The sequence below is a fragment of the Acomys russatus genome, chromosome 19 (assembly GCF_903995435.1).
Source record: "Acomys russatus chromosome 19, mAcoRus1.1, whole genome shotgun sequence".
In the NCBI taxonomy this organism is placed as follows: domain Eukaryota; kingdom Metazoa; phylum Chordata; class Mammalia; order Rodentia; family Muridae; genus Acomys; species Acomys russatus.
The window spans coordinates 4521411-4541140 of NC_067155.1; the positions used below are offsets into that span (position 1 = coordinate 4521411).

At 45.9% G+C, this 19730-nt stretch overlaps 1 protein-coding gene across 6 annotated transcripts in view; it reads left to right on the plus strand.

Annotated features, from left to right (window-relative positions):
* The first annotated feature begins 342 nt into the window (after window positions 1–342).
* Window positions 343–19730, plus strand: part of Garre1 (granule associated Rac and RHOG effector 1) — a 77530-nt gene continuing 58142 nt past the window's right edge. The window contains exon 1 of one of the 6 annotated variants that reach the window (XM_051162207.1): window positions 343–423. The gene's annotated coding sequence lies outside the window, so the exon portion shown is untranslated. Of the gene's footprint in view, window positions 429–6346; window positions 6911–11592; window positions 11671–19730 lie in introns of those variants that run through there. The other 5 variants (XM_051162208.1, XM_051162212.1, XM_051162211.1 and 2 more) reach the window with 5 other exon arrangements.

Below are 19730 nucleotides of genomic sequence, written 5' to 3' on the forward strand. Positions count from 1 at the left end.
CATGTGCCTAAAAACTGGCACTACATCATCACACGGGATTTGTGACTGTAGTCTTCTGTTGCCACCACGCGCGAAGCAGTCCCTGAGTGTGCTGGTACTATGCCGCTTCTACACCGCCCACCAGGTACCGGTGTCTAGGGAATCAGTGTTCCAGTCATTAATTTTAAAGATAAATACGTGAGGAGGAGGAGTTGGAGGAGGAGGCAGCCGAGACCTCCTGCAGCAGCGTACGGGCCGGGTTTGTGAGCCCGAGGAAGACGCGGAGCTGCGACACCGCCCTTGCTAGCACGAGGGGAGGGTGGGCTCCGGCCGGGGGAAAAACCGCAGCGGTCGCCTAGGGCGGGGGCGGGGCCGGCCGCGCACGTCACTTCCGGTGTACACAGCCGGTCCGGGCGGTGCGCCGGGAACCGGGGCGCGTCGCAGGTGAGGTACGGGCGTCCGCGGGCGCGGGTCGGCGAGGGCTGGCTGTGTGGGGGCGCGGACGGCGGGCGGTGGGTAGCAACAGCGACCGGCTTCGAGGCGAGCTCCCGGGGTGCCGCTTTCCCCGCCGCCGTCCCTCGCCCGCCTGCTGTGGAGGACGCCGGGCTCGGCGGGCGCTGGCCGGGCGGACGGAAGCCCGGAGGGGCCTCTCGGCGCGCGCCGGGGACCGAGACCCTCCCGAGGGGGGCGTCGGCGCTGGAGGACGCCGCTGCCTTGGGCCACCGCGGGGAATCCGCTCCCGGAAGCCCGCGACGCCGGTGCGCGAAGGGCTGGCGGCCTGTGGGCGACCTGGGTTCCACGGGCACGAGCGGGCGCCGCTGACCCTGGAGGGCCGTGCGCCCCTTCCTGGCTCTCGCAGAGCCCGTGGGCGCGGCGGGGGTCTGGGGAGGGCTAATGCTGAGCTAAGGGCTACGGGAGGACCCAAGCCCGTGGGGCGAGCCCAGGGGGGTCAGGGGTGTGTCTTCTTGCCCCGCGTGGAACAGGGAGGAAAAAAAAAAAAAAGAGCATGCCTGCTTGGCATGATAAGAATTTTGTTTATACTTTAACCAAATTTGCCTGGGAAACGCTCAGCCCTGGGAGCCCCCCAATTTGAAAATAGCTCCTCCGTGTCCTTCCCCACCCACTGCCATTATAAAAGCCATTCGTTCTCCTGTCCTTGTAAAAACACAAGTACACAAGTGTCAGGGGAAAAATGACCACGGTCCCACCACCTACAACTCGGCGACAGCCACTGCTAACATTTTGGTGACATCAGTTAAGTGCAGATACAGGTACTGTCACTTTTTGAGGCTTTGTAGTAGACATCGGGTACCATAATTTATCCAAGCCCTGATGAGTATTTGGTTGTTTTCCTCTAGGTCACAAGATAAAACACTTGTGGCAAAAAGGATTTATTTGATTATTGTCTTCTTAGGGTAAATTCACAAATGGGGGGGTCAAAGGTAACATTCTATTTTTCTTTTTGTTGATACTGTTTGGAAATCTCAAGCCCAGTATTGTAGAAAATTCCATCTGTGCTTTCATCTCATAATTGTTTAAAAATTTTAAACCTTTTGTTGTTGTTTTTATTTATTCATTTACTTATTTTGAGACAGGATGTCACTGTAGACTAGGCTGGCCTTAAATTCACAGGGATCGCTCTACTTATGTTCACAAGTGCTGGAATTAAAGGCATGGGCCAAGAGGCCCTGTCTTTGTTTTTGTTTTTATTTTTATTTTAAGATATATTTCCCAAGCCGGGTGTGGTGGCGAATGCCTTTAATCCCAGCACTCGGGAGGAAGAGGCAGGTGGATCTTTGTGAGTTCGAGGCCAGCCTGGACTACAAAGAGTGTCCAGGACAGCCAAGGCTACACAGAGAAACCTTGTCTTGAAAAACAAAACAACAACAAAGATATATTTCCCAAGTGGCAGGATAGTCATCCCAGTAACAGTATTGTCTTACTATCTTATTTTAGGCTTAAAGTTCTAAGAATGTATTTGCAAAAGGCTAATTACAAATTTGATTTGGCATATGTTTGGAGGTGGTGGTTCTGTTTTTTTGTTTTTCGAGACAGGGTTTCTCTGTGTAGCCTTGGTTGTCCTGGACTCACCATGTAGACCAGGCCGACTTCGAACTCATAAAGATCCGTCTGCCTCTGCCTCCCAAGTGCTGGGATTAAAGGCATGCACCACCATGCCTGGCTGTTTGGATGTTTTTTATATGCCTTAAAAAAAAGTGCTTTTTTTTTTTTTTTTTTTTTTTAACAATCTTTAAAACGTTGTTTTCTTAGCATGGGTTGGTGACACATGCCTTTAATCCCAGCACCCGGGAGGCAGAAGCAGGTGGGATTGATGTGAGTTTGAGGCCAGCCTCGTCTACAAAGTGAGTCCAGGACAGCTAAGGCTATACAGAGAGACCCTGTCTTGAAAAACCAAAAACCAAAAAACTCGTTTTTTTTTTTTTGCAAGTTCAGGGAGTACTTTATATTTGACAAATACGTGTGCATGGTACTTAGGCATATGAAAAATATATTAAAACAAAAGGTTCTGTTGCTGTTTCATTTGCTTTCTTGCTGACAAGATAACAGACTCCATACGAAAGAGTGCAAGTTTGTTGTGGCAACTTTTCAATCTGGCATTTGAGATTCTAATCTTCCTCTATTTTTGCACACGAATACGTAGGTTAGCATTGGAGACCAAGATAGAAAAGTTCTCAGATTCCCTTGGCAAGCCTAGATTTTTTTTTTTTTCAATCTAAAATTATCTCTGGATTTTTGGAAGACAGCATGTTTTAAGCATCCTTTAAAAAACAAAAACAAAAACAAAATACTAAACACTTACCCTGTTGAGAACTTGAAGCCTACCTACACCAGGAGCTACATGACTCCTAGGTCTTGTACGTCCCAGGGAAGTCACTATTGAGCGAGCAGGCTAGAACATCCCTTGGGTTGTATGTCCACTCTCTCCCTTCTCCCATGAGGCTTTGTTCTCAGTGGAAAATAATGACCTTCCTAGATGGACAAAGAATGCTGGTTAGAACAAGGAATTGCTTTGTTTGCAGTGAGAAGAGCACATTGCTGGGTTCTCTCAGCATTAATTCAAAAAAAGAGCCGGTAGTGTCAAGAGTTGTACTCTAAATGTTTTCCCTACTGATACTGTCCATGGGAGGGCCCTGGTTGGCTGGCCCAGTGGTCATTGCTTGCTTTTTCTTTTCTCCTTTTCGGTTTTTTTTTTTTTTTTTTTTTTTCCGAGACATGGTCTCTCTGTGTTTGCCTTGCCTGTCCTGGACTCACTTTGTAGACCAGGCTGGCCTCGAACTTACAGCGATCCACTCGCCTCTTCCTCCCAAGTGCTGGGATTAAAGGCGTGCACCACCACTGCCCATCCACCTTTGTTGTTTTTATTGTTATCATTATTTTTTGAGACAAGGTTTCTCTGTCTAGGCCTGGCTGTCCTAGACTCATTTTGTAGACCAGGGTGGTCTCGAACTCACAGAGATCCCCTTGCCTCTGCCTCCCAAGTGCTGGGATTAAGGGCGTGCGCCACCATGCCTGACCCTCCTCTACATCTGGATTTAGATTTTTGTACCTTTTCCCCAAGGCCTGTTCTAGTCCTACTATGCTTAGTAAGAATGTAACCCAGTTTACATTAGCTAGCTCACAGCCACCTACAGTACGAGCCATTATTTATTGGAATATCAGGATACAGCGCTAAGAGACACAGTCTGGAGAAGACAGGACTCTTCAGTGTCTAAAGTACCTAGAGGGAGACACCAAACAACTTGTGCCAGCTTTCAGGAATCTTGCATGTTTTATTCACTGCATTTATCACCAGAGTCTAGAACATACTGTTCTGGAAACAACTGAGAATTTGTTAAATACATGACCATCAGAGAATAAAATAAAATGAAAAACTACAAATTTGCTGTCTATAGAAAAAATGCAAGCATAAGCCAAGAGACATCTTATAGAGTTTGACAAATTTCAGAGAAAACTTTAAATTCAACCCAAACTGACCCAGCTATAACCCCAAAGAAGGCATGTTTGGAATGTGTTTGTGGCCAGAAAGCTTAAACTGAATTTTGTATCTCCCAAGAAAGACTTGTGTTTCTAGGAGAGGTTTGGGATGTCTGTGGACGTTGTGGTAGTGGGTGCAGGAGAGTTAGCTTAGGAGGGATGAGGGTTTCTGTCTGGAGTCCTGACCAGGAGTGGCATGTAGGCCTTGCAGTATCAAAGGCAGACTACCTTCCTTACATTTTTCATAGTTTTTTTGTTTTTCAAGACAGGGTTTCTCTGTGTAGCCTTGACTTGTCCTGGACTCCCTTTGTAGACCAGGCTGGCCTTGAACTCAGAGCAATCCACCTGCCTCTGCATCCAGAGTGCTGGGATTAAAGGCGTGCACCACCACCACCTGGATATCTTTCATAGTTTCATCTGGAAATTTCTGCCAAAGAGGTGGTCAGATCGTTATAGTAGATTCTGGTCTCTGTGCTGTCTAATCCAGCTGTAGAATGGGGACACTGTTGCACGTTCTTTTAGTTGCCACGAGGACTTTGAACCTGGTGAAGTTGCAGCTCCTCTGGTGTACACTTAGCAATTGGCCTTCTGGTTAACGCATCAGGCATCTTTGAGCCTAATTACTCCTGGGCTCACTGACAAAGCTGATAAGCAGGCAGTGGGAAGTGATGGCAGACAGGCTCTTCCCAAACTGCTCAGGCAGGAAAGCCAACCTGAACGTGTCAAGGGCAGCTTTCTGAAGAAGGTTGAGCTTAGCCTAATATGTGGGGAGGGAGAGTTAGTGACTCCAGCTCCCTGTAAGAACAGAAGATGCTTAGGCAGAATGGTGGCCTGCAGAGGTAAGCAAGCCTGAGGTGTATGGTTAATAGTGATATCTGCATCCCTGTGCGCTCACTGGGCTAGTCAGGCTTGGTGCTCAGTGTTGTGTATCTGTTCCTTTGTGTAGCCCTGTGACACACACAGAACTGACATGTGCAGTGTCTGTCCCCTCCAGTTAGCCTACACACTGCTTCACGTTCTAAATGTTACGTGTGCGTTTACGAGCTTTTCGTGTATGCTGTTCCCAGTAGAGTCTACACCCCTCCCAAATCCTTAGTTTCACCAGACCTTCTTATGTTAAGATGGAAAACAGGTATGACTTAGAAGGGGGTTAGCTCACTGCACAGCATTTGGGGTCCCTGCTTGACGGTGATTCCTGGTCTCCTCAAATGAAGAATTAAATCACTCGGTAAGAGCAAGGTGCAGGACAGTGTACTTAAGTGCCTATTTGAGCCAGAGAAAAATACATTTCTGAGTGCAGGAAAAAAGGCCTGGCATAGGTGATAGGAAAACAACTGATTGCTTTTGGGATGAGGCTCCAGAAAGAACCCTCAGGTTACTAAGCAGTCCAGGCTTCTGCCCCCGCCTCCTGAGTGCTTCTCCTACAAGTGTGTGCCACCAGACTGGGCCAGAAACGGTCTCAAATCTGAAATGGATCTATGTCTCTTTTCTCAGTGGATAAGTTTGCCTTAACTACTTGGCTATGTGCTTTTTATTTTTATTTTTCTACTCTGGAGTTAATTTTCAACAGGTTCTGTTGTACGAACTTAATAGTAAGTGAGCCAGGTGTGGTGGTGCACGCCTTTAATCCCAGCACTCAGAAGCAGAGACAGGTGGATCACTGTGAGTTTGAGGCCAGCCTGGTCTACAAAATGAGTTCCAGGACAGCCAAGGCTACACAGAGAAACCCTGTCTTTAAAACAAAAGAAAACAAAACAACCCCCCCCAAAAAAAACAAAAACAAAAAAAAAGAAAAAGAATAAATAGCAGCATAGGACTTTTCATTTTCTTAGAGCATGTTTTAATGCAAACAGTACATTTTTAATAAACTTTTAAAAAATATAATTATTTTTGAGACAGTGATTGCTGAGTAGCCCAAGCTACCCTCAAATTCAATATTCTCCTGCCTTAGTCTCCTCAAGTCCTGGGATTACTGGTGTGTATGGCCACCATACCCTATCTGATTTCACTGTCTTGGGTACCATTTTATATGGCATACTTTTTTCCTATCTATTCTTTCTTTCTTTCTTTTTTTTTTTTTTTTTTTTTTTTGTACACAGGAAGAAACGATTGCATTTTCTTACTAAAAATGACTTGGGAATTAGATACTAATAAGATTCAGTTACGGTTAAGGAACCTGGGAAGAGCTCAGTCTTCCTCACCCTGTCACCCTGTCCCAGAGGCAGAGGAAAGCTGGCTTGGCTCCCATACTAGGGTGCCCCAGGCTTCTGAGGTGAAAGTGGGTCCTCTAGCAGCTACTAACGACTTGTGCCGCCCCTGAGTCCCAAGAGGGGGGGGAGGCTGTGCTTAAGTAACTTTGTTCTGTGCTTTGTAATTTGAGGTGATAGGGCCCCTTCCTCAGCTATGTCCACCACTTCCTTCTAGCTTGGGGCTAAAGTAGAAGGGAGTGGTGGGCAGAGAAACAGGAAGAGCCATGACCTTCTTTTGCGCTGGTACACACCAGGTGGTTTAGTTTCCTGGATTTTGGGAGTTGGGGGCACAGCTGTAGAAAGGTAGGCTCTGTCTCTGTGAATTGTTCAATTGCAGTGTGAGATTGGGGCAGATTTGTCTAAGAGACCAACATGAGGAGTTGCCAAAGATACCCTATACTAGCCCAAGGCCTCTTGAAGAATGGCCATTTCCATTTCCTGAGACTGGAGATGTGCCAAGTCCTGTGCTCTACAGAGTTTAGCCACGCCATTCTACTAAGGAAACTGACGCACAAGATTGCAGCTGACTTGCTAAGGTCATAGAGTTACTAAGTGCCTTTCACTTGGCTCATATTTACTGAGAGCAAGAATTCACATCTACATGAATCAGACTGCCCAAGCCATAGCAGTAGTAGTTGGCTCCCATGAAGTTTCTTTGTACTGGAGCATCTTTTATCTAGCAGCAGGTAAGGACCTTTCTAGCCTACTGAACTAAGCAGCACTTGAGTGTCCCTGATGTCAGGAGGATTGTGCATACATTAGGACCTTAGTAATTGAGTATGTGAAGGCTCATGGTGTGGGGAAGGAGCAGAGTGCAAGCCAGCATGAGCCTCTGCTGCCTACGGAGCTCATGGGGAGGAGATGCCACATTTCTGGCCTTGGTATAGCTCAGTGCAAGAATGTTTGCTTAGCATGAGCAGAGCCCTGAGTTGGATACCCATCACACATACACACTCTCTCTCTCACACTCTCTCTCTCTCTCTCTCTCTGTCTCTCTCTCTCTGTCTCTCTCTCTCTCCCTCTCTTCCCTCCTTCCCTCCCTCCCTCCCTCTCTCCCTCCCTCCCACATTTCTGATTGTATGACTTGCTAGGGGAAAACAGGCTGCTAGTTTTATCTCTGACTTGCTGGTCTTCTTGACAGATGACAGGAATTGCAGGGTATATAAAATTAAAGTCGGTGTTCCCAGCTTGGAGAGGAGAGATACCATAAGTAGCCATTAGTAAAATCGATCATGGGTGCCTTATATTTTTGTTTGTTTTTTGTTTTTGAGACTACAGCTTTACTATGTAGCCCAGGCTACTCTTGAATTCCCCTCTCCTCTCTCTGATTTTTTGAGGCAGGGTTTTTCTATGTAGCCCTGGCTGTCCTGGAACTCAATATGTAGACAAGGCTGGCCTCAAACTCACAGAGTACTCAGATTAAAGGAGTGTGCTACTGTGCCCAGCTTAAACTTTATTGTCCTCCCCAAATGCTGGTGTTAGAGACTTGTGATACCAAGTCTGTCAGAAATTATCTTAAAATTTTAAGAGTATTGCCGGGTGTGGTGGCGCACGTCTTTAATCCCAGCACTCGGGAGGCAGAGGCAGGTAGATCTTTTTGAGTTTGAGGCCAGCCTGGTCTACAAAGGGAGTTCTAGGACAGTCGGGGCTACACAGGGAAACCCTGTCTCAACCGCCCCCCAGCCACCCCCCCAAAAAAGGTATTGGATCCCCTGAAACTAGAATTATAGATGAACTGTCATGTTGGTGCTGGAAATGGACCCCAAGTCCTCTGGAGGGACAGCTCGTTCTCTTAGTCCCTGGACCATCTCTCTAGTCTCTTAAATAGTTCTCTAAAGGATACAAAAATAAGTTTGTACCAGTTCAACTTGTTTTGCAAAGTTTCAAACTTTTTTTTTTTTTTTTAATCTTTCTCAGACAGTGTCTTCCTGTGCTCAGGTTGCCCTAACACTCTCTGTGTTCGGGCCTAAGTCTTCTGAATGCTGGCTTACACGTGTATGCCTCCAGGCCTCACTTGAAAAATGTTTTCATACGATGTTGTGAAATACCTATTTGATTTTTCCATCTTGGCGTACAAGCACTGAAATTTGTGCTACCTCTGAACTAATAAATACGTTTTCGTGTACTAATGAGATCACTGGTGGCTGGCAGCCCCTGGAGAGCTTCAGGCTGGGTGCTGGTCATCTGAAAAAACTTAGGTGACATTTGAGGATTGCGACAGAGAGGGACTGAGTGAACTGGTCATCAGTAACTGGGCTTTCGTGTCCCGCCTGAGGAATGAGGCCTCCATAGATGTCAAGGAGCGGGGCTCAGAGAGTGGTGTACCTGGAGAGGGCTTGGATGCGTTCACCCCTTCCCACATGCTCTGCTGTGTGCACCTCTTCATCTGTGGCCTTGGCAAAATCCTTTCCAGCAAACTAGTACACGTGAGTAAATCATTTCCATAAGTTCTGTGCGTACGCTAGTAATCTAACTGAACTCAAGGAAGGGGTTGGAGACATCGCCACAAACCCCAGGTGTGATGGCACATGAAGGAGGACGAGCGTGACTTCAAGATAGAAGACCCAGTCTCTTGGGACAGAACCTTCCTATGGGATCCATCCCTCCAGATACGTAACTAGAGCATCTCTCTAGCCCCAGTCAGGACATTCTTAGTTATAAATGAAAACTTTATTTCACCTGAGCAGGTTCTTCAGAAGTGTAAGAGCCAGTTTTCAGGTGCACAGTGCTCCCGTGATCCTGCACGCAGGAGTTCAAGGCAGGAGAATCATGGGCGTAAGGTCAGCCTAGGCTAGTAGTGAGACCGCTCCTCCCCCAACCCAACACTGCCAGTCCTTGCTGAGGTTACGGTGAGGTGCCTGGAGACAACACTCCCCTCAAGAATCTAAGACAGAGTCTCATTGTGTCCCAGGGTAGCCTCGAACTCATGGTCCTAGGGCTTCTGCTTCCCAAGTGATGCAACGTCAGGCTTGTGCCATCATGCCCAGGTCTCCTTTTGAAGATCTCTTGACAGATTTGTTTTGTTGTTTGGGTTGCAGTGTTTCTCTGGTAAAGTTACTTTGTAAGTTCCAGCACTTAGCCCAATAATGGTAAGTTCTGAGGGTTTATAACTTTGTAAAAAGTATATACTCTAAAATTTAAATACAAAGTAATGTGAGGCCTTTAGTCATTAGGAAATGAGAGAGATGACCCAGCAGGACCCAGCAATGCTCTTTTTTGTTATTGTTATTAAATAAGACAGTCTCTGTGAGATTATGTGCTGATTATCATGTACCTCATTTACTTTTTACTATTGATGTAGTAACTGTTTAAAAAGCAAACCAGTGGGGCTGAGAAATGGCTCAGAGGTTAAGAGCACTGACTGCTCTTCAGAGGTCCTGAGTTCAATTCCAGCAACCACATGGTGGCTCACAGCCATCTATAATGTGATTTAATACCCTCTTCTGTCATGCATGTAGGAAGAGCACTGTATTTGTAAAAAATAAATACATCTTTAAAAAACAAAGCAAAACCCCAGCCCGCCCGCCCTCCCTCCCTCCCTCCCTCCCTCCCTCCAACAGGGTCTCTGTGTAGCCTTGGCTGTCCTGGTCTTACTTTGTAGTCCAGGCTGGTCTCGAACTCACAGTGATCCGCCTGCCTCTGCCTCCCGAGTGCTGGGATTAAAGGTGTGCGCCACTGCCACCACCACCACCTGTCCCCCCTTACAAACCAGCCTTTGATTTCCATCCCACCTTAAAAAGCACAAACAAAACTAAAACACAATGAACCTTCAGTTTATTTACTTTTTAAATGTTTTATTCATGTATGTATGTTTGTATAAATGTATGTATGTATGTGTGTGTGTGTGTGTGTGTGTGTGTGTGTGTTTGCCTATGTATGTTTATGTGTACCATGTATATGCAGGTGCTCTTAAAGCCAGAGGGTGTTAGATCCTTTTAAACTAGAGCTGCCTGGTTTAGATGCTGGTGCACCAAACCTGGGTCCTTTGTGAGACCAATCACTCTTAACCACCCATCCATCTGTCCAGCCCCACTAACCCTCAATTTAAACAAAATTAAGACTGTGCCTCAAAACTACCATTTAACACATTTGGCTTATTTTTTTCCCCTCAAACCTCTGTTATTTTAGAGTAAATTCAACTATGTTGACTTTGTGGTCAGGACAGTTTTTCTTCTTAAATGAAATGATCAGTTGTTTGTAGATCACCAGATATAAAATGCCTTAGAACCACTAATGATAACCTGCTTTGGTGTTGTGGAGAAATGCCCTGTTTTGTGGTAAAGCCTTATAGAGCACATGTCAGCTTAGGAGCAGTCCCCATCCCGTGTCCCCTCCTACTGTAGGCTGATAGCTACTTGGAAGTAGGAGCTGTGTCTCCCTTTGATGTCTGGGTGACTGGGCAGGTTCTGTAGGTGCAGAAGCCTATTATTCATCTACCTGCTGGACAGTGGAAGGTATGGAACCCGAGGCCGCACCTGTGCTGGGCAAGAGCCCTACCACCAAGTTATGGGCCCCACTTCTGCTGCTATTACCATTGCTGCTGCTACTGCTACTTTTAAAATATTTACTTTGTTTTTATTTATGAGTGTGTATATGCCACCTGCGTGAGGACTCTGAGGCCAGAGAAAGATATTAAATCCCCTGGAATTACAGGAGATTGTGAAGCTGCCTGACATGGATGCTGGGAACAGAAGTCCTCTGGAAGAGCGTCAAGTACTTATGATTGCTGAGCCGTTTCTCCAGCCCTTGTGTCATTCCCTGACTAGAAACAGCAGCAGCAGCAACAACAACAACCCTTAATCTTGACCTCCCTAGACTATATCATGGATTGTGTGTGTGCTGATAGGATCCAACATTCAGCAGTCTGTGCTTGAGTTTTTGAATTAACATGCTTTAGCATTCATTTCCATGTAATACCTGGCGGCTGGCTTTGCCCAGTTTTTCTCTTAAGACAGCCAGCCTCTCATGCACAGAAAATGCTACGGGCTGGGTGGACGCGAAAGAGTCATTTCCTTTCCTCTGGCCTTGGCTCTCCCTGCCTGCCTTTCCGTTTAATGATGCGCCCCTCCTTGCTCGGTGATTTGTGTTCAGGAAGCTGGCCTGTGATTGCTTTTGTTTCTGCTTTGTGAACTTCCTCCCCCGCTTCCTATTTTTACTGGCTTTGCACAGGATATGAGGCGGCTCCTGCCTGGCTGCTGCTGAGCACTGATTTGAGCTGGCAGAGGATAAGGCCTGAGGGTCTGAGATATGCAGCGCTTTCCACCTTTGTGCCTTCTTCCTCTGGGAAACACAGGAACATTTGGTGATAGGATTGAGATGACGTCATGTCCTCCTCAGGCTTAGGGAAGATTGCTACTCAAAACTCTGTTTTATTCAGCCTCAACAGCATGGGTGGGTGGCCTGCCTTGGAGCAACAGAGTCAGTTGAAAGGATGGGTCTGTTGCAGGTAAGAGTAGGAATGGGTAAAACACTGGTAGCACAAGCATGAAGTCCTGGGTTAGGATCCCTGGCACCTGTGGGGAAAAGCATCTGGGGGGCAGGGAGTGTACAGACAGATCTCTGGTGCTCCCCAGCCAGGTTAGCTGAGTGAGTGAGTGCAGGGCTCAGTGAGACTGTCCTAAAAGAGAGGTGGAGAGCAGTTCAGGAAGACACCCAGGGCTGACCTCTGGCCTCCACAAGCACAGCACACACAAATGCAAATCTGGGAATGTGGATTCTGGGTTCCTGAAGTAGCCTTGTTGTGAGGTAGGAAGTAGGACGCTGGGGCTTCCCTATTTGGAATTCTCAGAGTTGTTTTCTAAGCTACTAAATTAGCATTTACCCACCATCTCTTTTCTAGTGATACCTTTTGGTGTCTTAGGAGCTTGCGGCTTAGTTCACAGGAGAAGCTTGTAGCATCTCTTCAGAAAAAGTAAGTTTTGTTTGTTTGCTTACTTGTTTGTTTTTTGAGACTGGGTCTCTGTGTAGCCCTGGCTGTCCGGGAACTCACTCTGTAGACCAGGCTGGCCTCAAACTCACAGAGATCCACCTGCCTCTGTCTCCCGAGTATGCCACCACCACATGGCCAGAAAAAGTAGTTTTATTGGTCTTCCTTTGAGACAAGACTGCTTTGTAACTCAGGCTGTACTTGATGTCTCATGGCTCTCCTGCCTCAGCTTTCTAAGTGTTGAGCTAGCAGATGTTATATACATGGAACTGAGAGATAATTCAGTAGTACATTAGGTGACTTGAGAGTGCTCAGAGCATTTGCTGATTGGAATTTTTCGGTACCAGCACCTTGTCATGCTGGGCGGGGGGCGGGGGGGGGGGCGGTGAGGAAGCTCCCTGCTGTGAGGGCTGCTGCGCATTTTCAAGGATGTTTAAGCTGAGTCTCTGGCTTCTACCCACTAGATGCCACTAGCATTTTTCCCACCTAATGCCTCCTGGGTAGGTTAGCCACGGTGAGAACTATGTTTGTTGTTATTGTTGTTTTGAGACAGGGTTTCTCTGTGTAGCCTTGACTATCCTAGACTCACTTTGTAGACCAGGCTGGCCTCGAACTCACAGTGATCCACCTGCCTCTAAAGGTGTGCGCTACTATGCCCGGCGAGAAGCACTATGTTAAAGGATCGAATACTGAGTTACTAATTTTGTATGGTAAAGTAGAATGCTTGGTTCTGTGACCTCATCTCTTTTGTTTGTTTTTTTTGAGACAGAATCTCACAGTGTAGCTCTTGGTGGCCTTGAACTCTATTTAGGCCAGGATGGCTTCAAATTCAAAGAGATCCTCCTACCTCTGCTCTAGACTGGTGGCACAGCATGCGCCATCATGCTTGGCTTTCATTTTTTTTTTTTTTTTTCCTTTTTTTTTTTTTTTCTTTTTGGTTTTTCAAGACAGGGTTTCTCTGTGTAGCCCTGGCTCTCCTAGGCTTACTTTGTAGACTAGGCTGGCCTGGAACTCACAGAGATCCGCCTGCCTTTGCCTCTGAGTGCTGGGATTACAGGCGTGCACCATCATGCCTGGCCCACACCTGGCCTTTTTGTACATTACGTTGCTGCTTGGGTTTTCCGTTTCTCCATCAGCCAGCATTCGGGTACCCTTTCCTGTTTGCTTTCATGGGCGCAGTGGAGCCTGAGAGCTAGTGTCCTGCTTCTGAGGCTCACAGCAGGCTTTCTCTCAGTAGATCTGCCTTGCATTGGGACAGCCCAGAGACAGCATGCATGAGGTCCTCCCTCCTTCTCTCTGACCTTCCCTCCTCTTTTTCTCCCTCCCTCCCAGTCTCCTTGTTCTTGCTGTATAGCCCAGGTTGCCCTCAAATTCACCATCCTTCTGCTGGTATCTCCCAAGTGATTGGAGAACATCTTCTGTATGCCTGTGTGTTTATGGGTGGGTGGGTATGAGTGTGTATTGGCCATGGGCCTGTGCAGTTGTCTATACATTGTGTATATGTGTATGGGGACCAAAGATCAACCCTTGAGTATTTCTCTTCAAGAGTCATTTACCCTGGGCCTGTTTTGTTTTTTGATCCAGGGTCTCTCGCTGGGACCTGATACTTGATGATTGGCCAGTATGCACTGGAATTGTACACATGCACGCCATACTCAGCCTTTTCACATGGAGACTGGGAAGTCAAGCTCTGATCTTTGCTTTCATGGCAAGCACTTTACCTACTGAGCTATGGCCTCAGCTCTTGATTCTTGAATGTGTTGAATGAGCAGTGATCCTGTGCCTTGGAGATGGCAGGGACCCACTGGGTAGTGGGTAGTTCTGGTAAACTGTGTTTTAGGACAGTAATGCTAATGTAGAGGCAGGGTGGGACAAAGCACAACATGGCCCTTAACTCAGTCTTTTATCAAAACTGCTCTGAGACATCCCAAGAGGCCCAGAGAGCCTTCCAGATGCTGGAGGGAACCTGTAGACTGGTTGTGACTGGAAAGATGGGTCATGAAAGAAGTAGGTGGTATTAGGGTGAGGGAGGAGGGTGTGGGTGCCTGGGAAGGGGAGTGGAACACAATCTTCCCAGGGAGGATATGGTGGTGTCAGAAACAACAGGTGCAGCACAGGCTCTGAGAAGTCACAGCACTGGAGGATGGCTGGAAGGGCCACAAAGGACAGCCAGGGAGTAGGGGAGAGCTGAAGAGCTTCGCTTTTAGATACGGTCAGAAATAAGAGGAGGCAAAAGAGCTGGGCTCTAAGGAAGGACAGACGAAGAACGGAATCTTCCAAGGCATTTCCTCTGGCCTAGATGAATATTTTAAATTTATGACTGTTGAGAGTAAAATTCTTCAAAGCATTTTTCTGGGGCTCATTTCTAAATATGGTTTGTGTCAGTCTGAACTAAAAACATGGAAATGGTTGGGCTTTGAACTTCATAGACAATGACTTCACTAATCTGCCGAAAGAATTTCCTGCAGTATCTCCATATTATCCAGGGGAGATGTTTGGGGTTTGCTCTTGGAAGCCAGCAGGAGAGAACATTGTGGTGTCCTTACAAGTTGTTTTCTCTCTTTGGGAAGAAACAATTGTCTCTGGCAGTGGTTCTCAGTTTGTTGGTGGCAAGCCCTTTGGGATACACATTAAATTAGATATCCTACATACCAGATATTTATATTACGATTCATAACAATAGCAATATAACAGTAATGACATAGCAACAAAATGGTTTTATAGTTGTCACTGTAGCACGAGGGACTGTATTAAAGGGTTGCAGCATTGGGAGGGTGGAGAACCACTGCTCAGTGGCCTCATTATCTTAGCACTTAGAACTTTACTGAAATACAATTCTCAGACCATATAGTTCACTCATTTATGATTCAGTGATTTCAAGATTACTTACTAGTCATGTAGCCATTAACTATAATGATTTTAGAGTATTTTTTAAGCCAGGCACGGAGGAAAATACCTGTATTCCTAGTATCTGGGAGACTGAGAGGGGAGGATCATGAATCTACAGCCAGTCTGGACTGCACAGCAAGACACTGTCTCTAAGAAGGTTTTCTCATCAGTCTACGAAAAGTTACTCCTTATCCTCCTGCTGTGGTCCTCTCATCCTTCCCTTGTCACACACTTGGCAGTCTACTGTTTCAGATGCTTGTGAGCCACCGCAGGTGCTGGCATCAGACCTGAGCTCTTTGCAAGTGCAGCAGATGCTCTTAACTACTGAGCTAGCTCTTCAGCTCCCCTTTAGTCCTTTTTCTTTCTTTCTTTCTCTTTTTTTAAAGGCTAAATAATTTTCTACTGTTCGGTGTTTGGTTGTGCCATATTTGCTTATCTGTTTGTCAGTTGATAAGGTGGTTGAGTTTGCAATATTTGGTTGTTAGAAATAATACTTGGAACATTTATGAGCTGTTCTTGGTGTAAACATGCTTTTTGTTTCTCTTGGTATGTACGCGGGAATAGAGTGGCTTGGCCATGTGGCAGTTCTATGCTTAACCTTATAAGGAAGTGTCAGCTGGTTTTCCAAAGCATCTGCACCATTTTCCTTTCCTGTGAGAAATGTATGAAGATTACAGTCTCCGAACATCCTTCACAACATTTGCTACTGTCTGTCATTTTCACTATTGCCAGCCAGTGGTTATGAAGTGGTACCTTGTGGCTTTGATTTGTGTTTTCCTTGTAGTGAATGATTCTGAGCATCTTTCCATATGCTTTATGCACAATTCTGGAGACTTCATTTATGTTTGAGCATCAGTGTGGGAACTGTAAAGAAACAGGATTTTATATTGACTAGAGGAAACAAGGGGGAAAGTATGAGTGTGCCTACGTATATGTGTGTGTAAACAGAGAGATGCCATACACAGACTTGTTTTATCCACCCAGCATTTCCTAGCCACATTAAGCCTGGGCGTGCATGCGTGTGTGCGTGCATGCATGCGTCCCTATGGTCCTGAAATCTGGCCATGACTGGAAATGGAAACACTGATATCTGTCTTTGACGATGGCTCCGAGGGCCGTGCAGAAGCCAGGCAAGTGTTTCTGCAGTGTGCATCCCCATCTTTTTTTGTTTTTGTTTTTGTTTTTTGAGATAGGGTTTCTCTGTGTGATAGCCAGGGCTGTCCTTGACTCACTTGTAGACCAGGCTGGCCTCGAACTCACAGGGATCCGCCTGCCTCTGCCTCCTGAGTGCTGAGATTAAATGCACGCGCCTCCATGCACCACGCCGGCTGCATTCCCCCATCTTAAAGTCACAGGTACACATCCAGTGCCTGGTTTTCAGACCTGCCACATTCCAGGTAGATAGAGCTAACTTGATAGAGGAGTCAGTTTCTTGGATTTGCAAAACTAACACTGGGAAACACTCAGTGACTCACTGATGTCAGGTTTCCAGATAGTCTGCCAACAAACTTGTTGGCTTTTGAGACCTGACAGTCACAAAGCAGCGCTGTCCTTCTGTGCCAGCTGCTGAGGTGTGTGAAAGCAAGTGAAATGGCAAGATAATTGCAAGATGTCAATAAGAAAAGACCTTGTGGTCAAGGTGACCCTGGTTTCTACAGGTTGACTGGTGAGGGAGTGGCACTCATTTTGGCAACTGTGTGTGTGTAGAGTAGGAGGTCAGAGAGGCAACAGCTTCTCAGAGATGGCACCAACTGTGCAGTACTTGGTGCTCTGAAAGAACTGAGCATGTGGCTAGAGAGTGCTGAGTGAAGGTGTAGGTTCCTGAGGCTGGAGAGTGGCCGCTGCGTACAGGTCTTGTGTGGAGTTTAGTTTACTATATGTGTCAGTGGACATGAGTGCTTGTGAATATTATGAAAATTACAGGAAAGAGATTTTTAAAAATTGGTAGAAAAAAATAAAAATGAAACTTGAGGACTAACTTGGTAAAAATTGCTCTGATACTGCTGTTAGTGATTGCTAATAAAAAATAAGGTTGAAAAGACCATAGAAATGAATTAGCTTATAGTTTATCTTTCATGCTTTCTTGCTAAATAGATAGGCTTAATTAGATTTTGATTTGAATATTTCAGACAGAAACACTTCATGGCTGACACTGTGTATTTTGTTTTAATTAAATTTTTTTTTTTTTATTTCGGGACAGGTTTTCTCTGGGAAGCCTTGGCTGTCCTGGACTTGCTTTGTAGACCAGGCTGGCCTCAAATGCACAGCGATCCACCTGCCTCTGCCTCCCGAGTGCTGGGATTAAAGGTGTGCGTCAGACGCACACCTAGTGCGTATTTTGTTTTATTATAAGCATTTTCCACTTAAATTTTTTGAGATTTGTTTTATTTTATGTATATGAATATTTTGCCTACATGTATGTTTTTGTACCATGTGCATGCCTGGTGCCTGCAGTCCCCAGAAGAGAGTGTCCAATCCTGAAACTGGAGTTACAAGTGGTTGTAATCTGCCATGTGGGTGCTGGGAACCAAACTATAAGAGCAGCCAGTACACTTAAGCGTCGGTGGCGCACCCCTTTAATCCTTGTGAGTTTGAGGCCAGCCTGGTCTACAGAGTGAGTTCCAGGACAGCCAAGGCTACACAGAGAAACCCTATCTGAAAAAAAAAAATTACTGTGTGTGCATATACGGTGACTCTGTGCATGTAAATGCTACATACAGCTCATATGGAAGTCAGGGGACAATCTTGGGGAGTCAGTTCTCTTCCACTGTGGATTTCAGGGATCAAACTCAGGTCATCAGGCTCGCACAGCATTGGCTTTATTCACCGAGTCATCTCACCTGTCTATTTATGCGTTTCTCAAGACAAAAATATTTCTAGGAGAAAAATGGAGGAAGGATTGGATTTAATCAGCACACATTGTATGTGTGCATTGAAGTGTCACACTGAGTGGGGTTAATGTGTATAACTGCTACATGTCACTAAGAATGTGTGAGTGCTTTTTCTATTCAAATACTGCATTTTTTTTGAGTTGTAAGAACCTTTTTTTTTTTTAAATTTAAAAGTGTGTGTGTGTGGGGGGGCTCAGAGAACAGTTTTGGAGAGTCGGTTTTCTTCTTGCATCCATTTTGTTTGTTTGAGACAGGGCTCTCTATGTAGCCCTGGCTGTTCTGTAACTCACTTTGTAGACCAGGCTGGTCTTGAACTTGAACTCGAACTCAAAGAGATCCTCCTGCCTCTGCATCTCTGAGTACTGAGCATGTGCCTGGCCTCCTTCTTTTAAATGTGTATATGTGTGTGCCTATGTGGATGTGTATGCCTTTGGGCTGGAGCTAACCATATAGTTAGTGTAGAATTTCTAGACCAGCAAGCCTTAACTAAGGATCCTTCTGACAAGCTTGAGCTACTGTGCTGGGAACTTTTACACTGGCTCTGGGGAGTGAACTCAGGTCCTCATACTAGCAAGGCAGATATTTTTGCCAATTGAGCCATCCCCAACCCTAGAATCTGCCATTCTTACAAGCTCTGACTCATTTTGGTGGGAAGTGGTATTAGGGCATCCATTGCAACTGAGTTGAAAATTCTTTGTTTTAAAAAAGGAGAGCTAGGCAATACACATTTTTGGCAAAGGAAATGATAAATCATATTTTCAGACTGATCTTTTTGTTTGTTTGTTTGTTTGTTTGGTTTTGTTTTGTTTTGTTTTTTTCGAGACAGGGTTTCTCTATGTTATCTTGGCTGTCCTGGACTTGCTTTGTAGACCAGGCTGGCCTCGAACTTACAGCGATCCGCCTGCCTCTGCCTCCCGAGTGCTGGGATTAAAAGCATGTGCCACCACGCCCAGCTCAGACTGATCTTTTTATATTCTGAGTTTTTTGTTTTCTCTGTGTAGCCCTGGCTGTCCAGGAACTCAATTGATAGACCAGGCTGGCTTCAAACTCACAAAGTTCCTCCTCCTTCTCCTCCTGAGTGCTGAGATCAAAGGCCTGTGCCACACTTAGCTTAACAAATGGATGAAAGGATTTTTATTTTATATTTATCAATAGTACACTAGAAAGATCAAACATAGATAGGATAACTAACGGTGACTGTAGTGGTCCACACATGCAATCCTACCTACCTACTTGGGAGGATGGGGATCATGAGTTTGAGACCAGCCTGGGCTACATAGTGAGTTCTAGGTCTATAGAGTGAGAGCCTGTCTCAAAAACAAATAAACAACAGCAAAAACAGCTGGGCATGGTGGTTTCAGTCGCAGCATTTAGGAGGCCAAGGCAGGAGGATCACTATAAATTGGAAGTCAGCCAAGGCTACATAGTGAGACCCTGTCTCAAGGACAAAAAAAAGAAAGCATGGTATATTTAACTTAGTCATTTGTCTGTTTATATTTTAGGGGTTCAAACACATTAGCTAGTTTTAAATTACGGAGCTGGGGAGATAGCTTAGTGCACTTGCTCCAGGACCCACATAAAAGCCAGGCAAGGCAAGGTGGTGTGTACCTGGAACTAACTGCGGGAGCAGAGACAGGTGATCCCTGGGGCTTGCTGGCCAGCTAGTCTGGTTGAGTCAGTGACAAGTCACATCTTTCTGTAGAGGTAAGGCTAAAACACATTCTAGATGGAAAGAAATGTGGCTTGCATTCTGTGTACTTACACATACAGTATTTTCATTGGTTTTGGGTTTTTTATTTG